The sequence below is a fragment of the Anabrus simplex genome, chromosome 5 (assembly GCF_040414725.1).
Source record: "Anabrus simplex isolate iqAnaSimp1 chromosome 5, ASM4041472v1, whole genome shotgun sequence".
Lineage (NCBI taxonomy): Eukaryota > Metazoa > Arthropoda > Insecta > Orthoptera > Tettigoniidae > Anabrus > Anabrus simplex.
Genome location: NC_090269.1, coordinates 62037710 through 62050399, shown reverse-complemented (window position 1 = coordinate 62050399; position 12690 = coordinate 62037710). Strand labels below are relative to the sequence as shown.

The following is a 12690-nucleotide window of genomic DNA, read 5'->3' as shown; positions in this document are numbered from 1 at the left end:
CAATTACTGCTTTTGTCCAATCTAAACGTACCTTACCAACACTCCATGCTAATCCTACTACTCTGTGAAACAATTCCATCCCTGCCTTCCCACTATACTTCACAATTTCAGGCCTAATTTCGTCTATTGCTGCTGCTTTATGACAATGGAGTTTATTTACCATCCTTTCCACTTCCTCAAGCGTAATTTCATCATTTTCCTCCTCCCCACGAGCTCCGTTGTTCGCGACACCACCATGAAGATTTCCTTTTACGTTGAGAAGATTTTCAAAATATTCCCTCCATCTGTCCAATGATTCCCTGGGATCTATTATGAGTTCACATGAATGACCCAAAACACTGTTCATTTCCTTTTTCCTCTTTCTTCCTAAGGTTATTACTGTCCAGAAAGGTTTCCCTGCTGCTTGACCTAACCTTCCCAGGTTATGACTTCTTTTTGGATTCAGAAACTATTTGTTTCGCTCGGTTTCGTTCATCTATGCACAATCTCCTGTCTGCATCAGCCCTTGTTTGGAGCCATTTCTGATAAACCTTCCTTTTACGTTTGCAAGCTGCTATCATTTCACCATTCCACCAAGATGTTCGCTTTTTCCCATCTTTACACACGGTTGTTCCTAGGCATTCCCCTGCTGTTTCTACTACAGCATCCCTTGTATGCCATCCATTCTCTTTCTACACTCATGCTCAGAAATAATAATAATGCCGATACATGGTGAAACAACGCTTTGGTGGGCGGTTTGCGGTTTTAAATCACCTCGGGGTATGACCATGTGGTGCATTTGACCTGCGGTCGTCGCACGGTGGTGCTGGCAGCAGTCCAAATACGCAGAGGTGTGTTGGTGCAAGTCAGAGTACGGTGCAGCGAGTAAGTGTACAGATGTTTTCAGACGTGTTAATGGCGACTGTTTGGTGAAAATGGCTCAACGAACACATATTGATGACGTTATGAGGGGTAGAATAATAGGGCGACTGGAGGCTGGTCAAACACAACAGGTCGTAGCACGGGCCCTCCGTGTTCCACAAAGTGTTATCTCAAGATTATGGCAACGATTCCAGCAGACAGAAAACGTGTCCAGGCGCTACAGTACTGGACGTCCGCAGTGTACAACACCACAAGAAGACCGATATCTCACCATCAGTGCCCGCAGACGGCCACAGAGTACTGCAGGTAGCCTTGCTCGGGACCTTGCCACAGCCACTGGAACACTTGTCTACAGACACACAGTCTACACACGACTGAACAGACATGGTTTATTCGCCCGGAGACCTGCAAGGTGCATTCCACTGACCCCTGTTCACAGGGGAGCCCGTAAAGCCTGGTGTCAAGAACACAGTACATGGTCATTGGAACAGTGGTCCCAAGTTTTGTTCACGGACGAGTCCAGGTATAGTCTGAACAGTAATTCTCGCCGGGTTCTCATCTGGCGTGAACCAGGAACCAGACACCAACCCCGTAATGTCCTTGGAAGGGACCTGTATGGAGGTAGTGGTTTGATGGTGTGGGTGGGATTATGATTGGTGCACGTACACCCCTGCATGTCTTTGACAGAGGAACTGTAACAGGTCAGGTGTATCGGGACGTCATTTTGCACCAGTATGTCCCCTTTTCAGGGGTGCAGTGTGTGACACCTTCCTCCTGATGGATGATAACGCACGGCCACACCGAGCTGCCATCGTGGAGGTGTACCGTGAAACAAAAGATATTCGGCGAATGGAGTGCCTGCCTGTTCTACAGACCTAAACCTCATCGAGCACGTCTGGGATTCTCTCGGTCGACGTATCGCTGCACGTTTTCAAACCCCTAGGACACTTCAGGAGCTCCGACAGGCACCGGTGCAGGAATGGGAGGCTATACCCCAGCAGCTGCTTGACCACCTGATCCAGAGTATGCCAACCCGTTGTGCGGCCTGTGTACGTGTGCATGGTGATCATATCCGATATTTAAGTGGGGGTACTTGCGCAGGAAACAGTGGCGTTTTGTAGCACATGTGTTTTGGGACGGTTTTCTCAACTTATCACCAATACCGTGGACTTACAGATATGTTTCGTTTGTGTTCACGATGTGCCTATGCTATTAGCGCCACTTTTGTGTGGCACCACAATATGCAATTATCCTTCATTTATGAGCCTGAGTGTATATCCTGAACCTGCTTACTGTCCACTGTTCGGAAGTTCCTAGTAATTTACTCGTCCTGGAGATTTTCTATCCTTATTCGTTTACAGACAGCCTGGAGATACTTAGTTCACTACAGATCAGATAGTGGTCTGTATCATCGAAAAATCCCCGAAAAACCCGTACATTCTTAACAGATTTCCTGAATTCGAAGTCTGTTAAGATATAGTCTGTTATGGATCTGGTGCCCCTAGCCTCCCATGTGTAGCGGTGAATAGCCGTATGCTTGAAGAATGTATTCGTAACTGCTAAACTCATACTAGCACAGAAGTCCAGAAAACGTTTCCCATTCCCATTAACTTCCATATCTTCCCCACATATACCAATCACCCTTTCGTATCATTGAGTTCTATTTCCAACTCTCGCATTGAAATCGCCCATTAGCACTATTCTATCCTTGCTGTTGACCTGACCACGATGTCACTCAGTGCTTCATAAAACTTGTCAACTTCATCCTCATCTGCACCCTCGCATGGTGAATACACCGAGACAATTCTCGTCCTGATTCCTCCAACTGCCAAATCTACCCACATCATTCGCTTATTTACGTGCCTAACAGAAACCATGTTGCGTGCAATAGCATTGCTGACGAACAGCCCCACCCCAGACTCTGACCTTTCCTGTTTAACACCCGTTAAGTGCACTTTATAATCTCCTAGCTCTTCCTCTTTATCTCCCCTTACCCGAACATCACTAACTCCTAGCACATCCAGATTAAACATAATCTTAAGTTAAATACTCCCAGCGATATACGTATTCTACCCAAACACTAAAAGCGTCTTAACATTTTTCTTTCTGTGTACACGTTTTCGAGGAACGGAAGTCTACATTAAAATCATCTTTCGATGTGAAAGAAAAAGCAACAACTCTTTTCCATTCCTACATCTAGTTCCACTCCTTAGCCGCGTGGTGGGCGGGATCGTTAAAGTGTCAAGTCTATATGGTCTCCGGTTCGATTCCCATTGGTCAATAGAATGTCTATCTAGCTGCTTTACGTCGCACAGACACAGATAGGTCTTATGGCGACGATGGGATAGGAAAGGGCCAGGGGTTGGAAAGAAGCAGTCGTGGCCTTAATTAAGCTACAACCCCAGCATTTGCCTGGTGTGAAAATGGGAAACCACGGAAAACCATCTTCATGCGTGCCGACAGTGGGATTCTAACCCACTATCTCCCGGATGCAAGCTCACAGCCGCGTGCTCCTTACCGCACGGCCAACTCGCCCGGTCAACAGGGTATTAGAGGTGGCGGTATACAATTTCTAATCACTGGATTGCTTGCCAAAAGCCTGCGTTCAGTTGCAAACCTCTTTGCATTGTTCATATGGAATGATGGCTTATGACGCTGCTGATGGTGATTCGTCCGTCGGATGGAGACGTTAAGCCTTGAGTAGACCCTTGTATTATTATTTCGTATGGCAGAAGGATACAAGTACAGACATTGCTAAACAAATATTTAAAACTATGTACATATTTGAGTAGTCTTAAAACAAAGCGAATTAGAATTCACATGATGTAGTAGTATCAGAGCTGAATGTCCAACATGCTTAACCATTTTACAGCTTCTCCAGTGAACACTTTGGTGCTATACGACAGGAGTAGGCTAAGTGCCAACACCAGGTTTCACACTCTTCCTTTATACGGTCATATATTACGGCATTTATTTAATCTCATTGATGCATCCGGTCGTAAAAACTCGCTACGAAGATTCATCTCACTTAATACCCGTACAGAAACGGGACAAACGTTGGACAACATCTTGTTCCACTAGTTAAAATTAGAGCAACCTTTTCACGGGACTTAAATAATTGCAGAGTGCATTCTGCACCTTGTTAGCTAATCAGACCGTGGAATACCAGTAATTACGCAAACTAGATCGTGTAACACGAATTTTAAGACCCGAAGCACGAAAGTTATCAATACCATCGTAACGAATATTCTTCTTCTCATCTCCTCGACGACTAAAAAGAAAGGTTAGGTTAACGGTATTCCAATTATATGCTATTTCGTGTTTATATATTTATTGTAATTGTAGTGGGAACCCCTGAAGGTCTCAGTACTGTTATACAACTGCTTGCAAATGGGTCATCTCATCAATTTGTTAAATGTAGATACTTTCGTGTTGCATCTAGTTGTGTGAGATAGTAATAATTCTACTCCTCTTCTAGTTTCTTCTCCTCACAGACGATTGGCGAACTTCGTGGAGTAATTATGCATATCAATCAGTCATCAATGATCTGCATTTATGGTGGTCGCTCAGGTGGCAGATTCCCGTATCAATTTTTTACCTCATGTCTACATTTATTTATAACTGTTTACCTAGCTTGTTCTTAAATATTTTCAAAGATCTTGGAAATTTATCGAACATTCATTTGCCCCAATTGATCGTCGTGAATTCCAACTTTATCTTCATATTATTATCTTTGCTACTTTTAAAAGCTCCACTCAGGCTTATTCTTCTTCTACTTATGGCTCGAAACTTACCACATAGTCGAGCATCTCTTCTCCTTACTCCCAAGTCTTCCCTCCCCAAAGTTTGCAACAATTTAGTAACACTACTCCTTTGTCGCTGCCTGCTGTCATTTCTTGATGGATACAGCACTTTTGCATCCATCTCTTGGCACAGGCCAGAGTAAAGTGTAGCTTCCACCGAAGTCCCAGTCAACATCCATGGCTGTGACAATATGGAAGTTGATGGGTATGGGCAGTGCTGAGTAATGACATTCAGAGCACGACTAGTGCATCTGAGTGTTATGAAAGGTGCTGCTCATAGGGTCAGTCGTGCTGCAATAGCACTTTCTGACCCAGTGAGGAAAGCAATGGCAAACTACCTCACTCCTCATCTTGCCTAGTACGCCTCATTTTGGTGCTGCCATTGGTTTTTGGGGTTTCCTTATAACCGCATAATCTTTGGTGGTGCTATTTGAGGATCCAACCAGCCTCTGGGCTGATGACCTTACAGACACACTCCTTTGTCGGAAATCTCCCATCGGTCGTAGTCTAGTTTGCGCTGGGTTGCTGAACCGTGGATGCTGAACCCCTGTTGGATGCATTACTGGACCATTCTGTCATCTCTTTGTTAGTTCAGTAGAACCTCTGTTATCCGGAACACTTTTAACCGAAATACCGTTTAACCGAAACGGCAGAAAAGAAGTATTTTCGGTAAAAACGAATTGAAGGACCATTGTTTGTTATGTTATGTTATGTTACGGCAAAGTTATGAGTAACTGAATGCTTGCATTCCGATCTTGACTGCCTCCTTCTCATCTCTGTAGCCAATACAGTTTGTTTTTGTCTCCTTCATTCGTTCCATTGTTTGGTCTGGTATGGCTAGGGCTCTGAAGTTGAAGACCTATACATTGCCTAAAAATGACCTGTACAATGACCTAAAAATATCCAAAACTTGGAAAAATGACGTAAAAATCCGATCAGATTCATTCATAATTTTAGTTTTAATGGCATATTTAATAAAGGAATATAAATTTGGTCCGCCTCTGTGGTGTAGTGGTTAGTGTGATTAGCTGCCACCCCCGGAGGTCCGGGTTCGATTCCCGGCTCTGCCACAAAATTTGAAAAGTGGAACGGGGTCCACTCAGCCTCGGGAGGTCAAATGAGGAGAGGTGGGTTCGATACCCACCTCAACCATCCTAGAAGTGGTTTTCCGTGGTTTCCCACTTCTCCTCCAGGCAAATGCCGGGATGGTACCTAACTTAAGGCCACGGCCGCTTCCTTCCCTCTTCCTTGTCTATCCCTTCCAATCTTCCCATCCCCTACAAGGCCCCTGTTCATTAGAGCAGGTGAGGCCGCCTGGGCGAGTTACTGGTCATTCTCCCCAGTTGTGCCCCCCGACCCAGAGCCTGAAGCTCCAGGACACTGCCCTTGAGGCGATAGAGGTGGGATCCCTCACTGAGTCCGACGGAAAAGCCAACCCTGGAGGTTAAATAGATTAATAAAGAAGAATATAATTCTTAAAATGCAAAATTCTGGTGGTATGTAACATACATTGCAAAAATATATGAGTGAAATACTTCTTTCAGACAGTTTATATTTTTAGATTAACGTAATTTATAAAAAGGAATTCCGTGTTTTTAAAAAAATACTTGCAGAATTTAGAATCAAATATTTTTTCCACTTTTAATTAATTCAGCCAACCCGCAATGGACATTCTGGAGAAAGAAATTGAAATTAGTGTAACTGGAATCACATTTGGCTTAACCGCACTGCGGATACAGAAATTGGAATTTGTAAACCTTACCTCCATTGGCTTTGCAGTATACCATAATGTTCATCTCCAGGTTCTTAGTCGGTTTTCAGACAGAACGCTGCGAAACATCGAGAAACCTCTCTCCTAATCAAAGGATGTTAAGGGTTCATGCTTGAAGCAAGTGAGTTCTTCCTCTTCAAAAACACTTACATCAACATTTTCTCCTCTCAATATTTCACTAATTAATTTCGTGTGGCTATTACTAGCCGAGTGCAGCCCTTGTAAGGCAGACCCTCCGATGAGGGTGGGTGGCATCTGCCATGTGTAGGTAACTGCGTGTTATTGTGGTGGAGGATAGTGTTATGTGTGGTGTGTGTGTTGCAGGGATGTTGGGAACAGCACAAACACCCAGCCCCCGGGCCATTGGAATTAACCAATGAAGGTTAAAATCCCCGACCCGGCCGGGAATCGAACCCGGGACCCTCTGAACCGAAGGCCAGTACGCTGACCATTCAGCCAACGAGTCGGACAATATTTCACTTATCTTGCACATAATTTGATATCCCTGTTTTTACAAGCACTATTTTTTTTTTTTTTTCAATTCACATCCTCTCTTTTCAGTATGGTTCAAATATACGCATTTACTAGAGAAAAGCCTGGTTCCATGGCTAAATGGTTAGCGTGCTGGCCTTTGGTCACAGGAGTCCCGTGTTCTATTCCCAGCAGGGTCGGGAATTTTAACCATCATTGGTTAATTTCCTAGACACGGGGGCTGGGTGTATGTGTTATCTTCATCATCATTTCATCCTCATCACGACGCGCAGGTCTCCTACGGGAGTCAAATCAAAAGACCTGCACCTGACGAGCCGAACCCGTCCTGGGATCTCCCAGCACTAAAAGCCATACGCCATTTCATTTCATTACTAGAGAAAAGATGTTTAAGAGGTGATGGGTGAACTGATGATGATTCGAATTGAGAATGGGCAGTAAAAATGTAGTCGAAAGACGATGGAGTTGCAAAAAAGCCATTAAAACCTAAAAAGACTAAGAATGGACCAACAAGGCAAAACAGGCCGACAAAGGCAAAAAAGGACAATATAATCCTACATTTTCTTACCTACAATGACCCAGAATGAACATGTATTATATTGGGCCTCTTCTTCGGACACTCGGGGAAAAGAGATCTTTCCTCAACTTCCGAGCCCTAGTTATGACAAAGGGGATGAGTAACGGAATGCGTGAACTCCCACCTTGACTGCCTCCTTCCCTTCTTTTTTTTCAACTCTGTTGGTGATGTGACGAATCAAAGCCTTCTGACGTTCTGCTAATGAAACGATGGTGTGATAAAGCGGCCAAAAAACGACGTGAAAAGAAAGGATTTTTTTTTTTTTTTTACAAGTTGCTTTACGTCGCACCGACACAGATAGGTCTTCTGGCGGCGATGGGGTAGGAAAGGGCTAGGACTGGGAAGGAAGCGGCCGTGGCCTTAATTAAGGTTCAGCCCCAGCATTTGCCTGGTGTGAAAATGGGAAACAACGGAAAACCATTTTCAGGGCTGCCGACAGTGGGGTTCGAACCTACTGTCTCCCGAATACTGGATACTGGCCGCACTTAAGCCACTGCAGCTATCGAGCTCGGTGTGAAAAAGAAAGTAGAAGATGTTTTCAAAAAGAAATGGTGCAATATGCACATGTTTTACTTTAAACGTGTACGGTAGTTTGGCTTTATTAAAATGCTTTGTTAGTATTGTACCTATGTATTGTCTTCATTTACTTTAATCTAAAAGGTCGAAAAAAGTTTAACTGCAAAAATGTTATTTTAAATGTTATCCGAAACCACCTTTCCCCCCTCCCTGTTCCGGTTAACGAAGTTTTTACTGTATTCAGTTTGCGAACTGATCAGCGATCTATATTTTCAGGTGGTAAGCCTGTACCAATGTTGTCGACAGCTCGTAAAACAACTCCTCCTCGATCTGTCATTTAGTTAGCTATCTTCCTTATTTTCCAGTAACAAGCGTTAATACTGAGCATGCCACAATGTTCTCACCGGAAAAAGCGTAATAGCCGAATTACATCGTCCCTGGCTTACCACCAAGATGGCCGTTGATTCGAATCCCGATCAGAGGATGTCGGATTTAAAGAAATGAAAAGTAAGGCCCCTGTTGGGATTCGACGTAAAACGAGAGATCTCGTGGCGGTGATCATGATATCAACACATTTTTATTATAGACAGTAGCCGTGTTGAAACACCGGATCCCGTGAGATCTCCGAAGGTAAGCAACATGTGGCGTGGTCAAGATTTGGACGGGTTGCCACGCGCTGTTGGTGGAGGGTAAGGAATGGAGGAGCGGAAAGGAACTGGCCACCCTACCGTACGTAAACTCCGGCTCAGTCACACCTCTGTGGAGAACACACCCTTACCTTACCTCATTGTAGACTGTTACGCCTTTCAGCGTTCGGTTTGCAAGCCGCTGTGAATTAACTAAGCGCCTTTCTAATCCTATTTTTGCAATTAGCTCTGTGGCGTCGTTTAGCTCTAGGCCTACGTCTCTAATCTGTAAATCATTAAAGATTCGAACCATCACCCTCATGGTTTCCCTCTACTTCTCTTATCCTTCATAGTCGAGTAGGCTGAAAAAACCGTCCCGCATTTTAAGGTATTTTGTAAATGTCCCGCAATTCTTTCGCTTTCTGTCTGAAAGAATTTTCGTGTTATTGTCTGCGATACGAATTTTCACAATACGCAATTGTCCTGTCATCTAGTTTCAGGTTATAGCATCTTCGCAGAAGCATTCCGGATGTACTGTAATTTCCGAGTTAGCGTAGTCGTAGTCTGGGGCGTGGCATGTGTGGCCATTCTGTAGCATGAAGCGCATGAACATAGATGTGTTGTATTCACTGGTGTTTTTCTTCAAGATTTTATGATTTTTGTAATGGATTCGGCGTCGGATACTCTGGTGACTGTATTTCTACCTCGTCAAAAAAAAAAAAAAAAAGCCATCATTTAAACCCGAGAAGGCAACAGAAAATATCGTCGGTAGATGCAAAGTGGGTCTCGGCCCGTAAGTGGCCACGGCTCTACCATGGCTCTACGCCTCTACATTCGGGAGTCGGGACAGGGCTGGATCTCACGGCTGGTCCCAACCGTCGGCTGTCCTGAGAATGGTTTTTCGTGGTTTCCCATTCTCCTGCACTAAGGTGAATTCCGGGGGACAGTTAATAGTATAGGCCACGGCCGCCTCGAGCATCTCCTTCACCGTCACAAATCTCCCGACCTGAGACACGGCGTCACCGTCTAAGAGGCCCGCCTCCCCCTTCAGGGGAGGAATGAAAACATTTTTGTAGTAGTAGTAGTAATAAAATATAAACGTGTATGCGCATTTAATGCAAAGTGTGAAACTAACACGCCATACTTACCTCCTTGTCGAAGCAACGTCCACAAAGCATTTTGTCAACTTTGCAAGAAGACGTTCAGTATACCTCATGGATGTAGGGTCTTCAACCCATAGAATGGAAAAGAAATTTTACAATAGAGATGAATTAAATGTGTGTGTGTGTTTTTTAATGTTATTACTTCAGAAAGAGAACTCTTGGTCAGAAAAGGGGGAATGTGGCATCACACTGCATTTGGAAAACAATGTTAACATTTTTGTCGTTTTAAAATTTCTGCTTTAAACGTAGGTGTCCCCCAAAATTGTGGAATGTTCCTCTTTTTTTACTGTCTTGTTCTTCATTCCTTCTTTCCTTCTTTCCGAGTCCGTTATTTTCCTAGGTAACCTATCTTCTGTTCGCCTCACGTGCCAAGGCGGTTTATGCGAAAAGCTTCTGCCATTATTCCCCCCAGTGTTTGCCATCAATCAATCAATCAATCAATCAATCAATCAATCAATCAATCAATCAATCAATCAATCAATCACCACTGATCTGTACTTAGGGCAGTCGGCCAGATGGCAGATTGCCTATCAGTTGTGTAGCGAGTCTTTTCTTAAATAATTTAAAAGAATTTGGAAGTGTATCGAACAGCTTCCTTGGTATGCTATTCCAATCCCTAATTCCTCTTCCTATAAACGAATATTTGTCCCAATTTGTCCTCTTGAGGGGCTGCCTCGCCGAGGCGGTAAAGGCGTGCTCGGTTCACCCGGAAGGACGTGGGTTCGATTCCCCGTCAGGAAGACGAAAAATTTAAGAAACGAGATTTCCACTTCCGGACGTACACATGGCCCTGAGGTTCACTCAGCCTGCACCAAAAATGAGTACCAGGTTAATTCTCGGGGGCAAAGATTGCCAGGCGTAGAGCTAACCGCTCTACCCCCACCAAGTGCCGAGGTTAAGGATAGTGGAAGCCTTTACCTTCCACCACTCCAAGGGCTTTCACGGCCTCTACGGAGGTGACTTTGCTTGCTTGCTTTGACCTGTCCTCTTGAATTCCAACTTCATCTTCATATTGTGATCTTTCCTACTTTTAAAAACACCGCTCAACCTTATTCGGCTACTAATCTCATTCCACGGAATCTCTCCACTGACAGATCGGAACATACCGCTTAGTCGATCAGCTCGTCTCCTTTCTCCCCAAGTCTTCCCAGACCTAAGTTTGCACCATTTTCATAACGCTACTCTTTTGTCAGAAATCACCCAGAACAAATCGAACTGCATTCTTTGGATATTTTCCCATTCTCGAATCAATAATCCTGGTGAGAGTCCCATAGGCCTACACTTATATGCCCTCTCCATTACATCTTTACTACAGCTCCTGAATACCTTCATAACCATATGAAGAGATCTGTAACCTTTATGTTATGCTTATGATATTACCCCATTGAAAATCTTTACTTAGCTTAACATCTAGGTACTGACAGTGAACCTCATGAGGAACTTTCACCTCATCAACGTAGTAATTAAGACTGAGATGAATTTACTCTTTGTAGAACTCACAACTTGACTTTTCAACCCGTTTATCATCATACCATTGTCTGCTGTCCATCTCACAACATTGTCGAGGTCTTTGTGCAGTCGCTCACACCCGTGTAACTTATTTATTACTATGTGTAACTCATTTCTTACTCTACACCGTATAACGTCATTCGCAAAAGGCCTTATCTCTGATTTCAGTTCTTTACTCATATCTGTTATAACCAGGGCTACGATTTTGATGACATGCCATCTTTTAATTGGTTCACAACAGCCATTGCTAATTTGATAGTTCCCACATTATCATTCTTGCTACTTTCATATTACTTCTAATGTCTTATGAATAAGACCCAGCTTTCATTCCCGTATAACAAAGATGACAATGGTAGTTTCATCCAAGTACTGACTTCCGACGATATCAACACTAGTAGAAATACAGCTTTGCTTATTGCTTGCTCGTTTTGTTTTTTTGTTTTTTAATTTTTTAAATCGGAGAGACGCTGCTTATGGACCATTCGCTGTTCACCACTATCGTGGGTTGGTGATTATTTCAACGACAAAGTAAATGTAAATGTAGTGACTCGGAACACTTACAGGTAAGATCTCTTAAATAGCAACAGATTGTTCCGGAATTCTGTAGCCCTGAGCAGGAGAGGCGAGTGCGTAACTAACGGTCCAACAGAACTGGCCTTTCTACTTTTAATGTTGCTTCCAGGCGGATCGGTGAACAGTTATTTGCTTCGATTTCATATTTGAATTAACCAAGTTTAGCGAATATTGTGATTCGCTGGTTTGTTTACGTCTATAAAATTACAGTTATAATTTTGTCTTTGCACTTTTCTGCATCAGCTCATCTTCTGATCAAATTTCACCAAATCGTTCTCTCCTTACAAATTTGATTATCTCTTCATTCGTGATTCGATCTGTCACTCTCATATTCAGCATTCTTCTCTAATCACATTTCCAAAGCTTCGATTCTCTTTCCTTCTGAGCTAGTTATTGTCCATGGTTCACTTCCAGACAATGCCACGCTCCAGAATGAAAGTCTTCAAAAACATCTTTCTAATTCCTATATCAGTGTTCGAAGTGAGTACATTTTTTTTCTTGTGCTAGTCTGCATATTATGTCTTCCTTACTTATGCCCTCATTAGTTATTAACAATATTGATCCTATTCCTTTAAGGCCATTTCCTAATCTAATATTTCCTGCATCGCCTGACTTCGTTCGACTGCACTCCTTTACTTTTGTTTTGGATTTATTTATCATCATCTTGTACTTACTTTCCCTGACTATGCCCATACCATTCAGCAATTTCTCAGGATCTTCTGCCTCAGCATTGACCTGGTGTGAAAATGGGAAACTACAGAAAACCATCTTCAAGGCTGCCGCAAGCTCACAAGCTGCGTGA

The 12690-nt window shown here is 43.5% G+C and overlaps 1 protein-coding gene across 1 annotated transcript in view; it reads left to right on the top strand.

Annotated features, from left to right (window-relative positions):
• Positions 1-12690, top strand: part of LOC136874353 (mucin-17) — a 215664-nt gene that overhangs the window by 108254 nt on the left and 94720 nt on the right. The window lies entirely within an intron of this gene.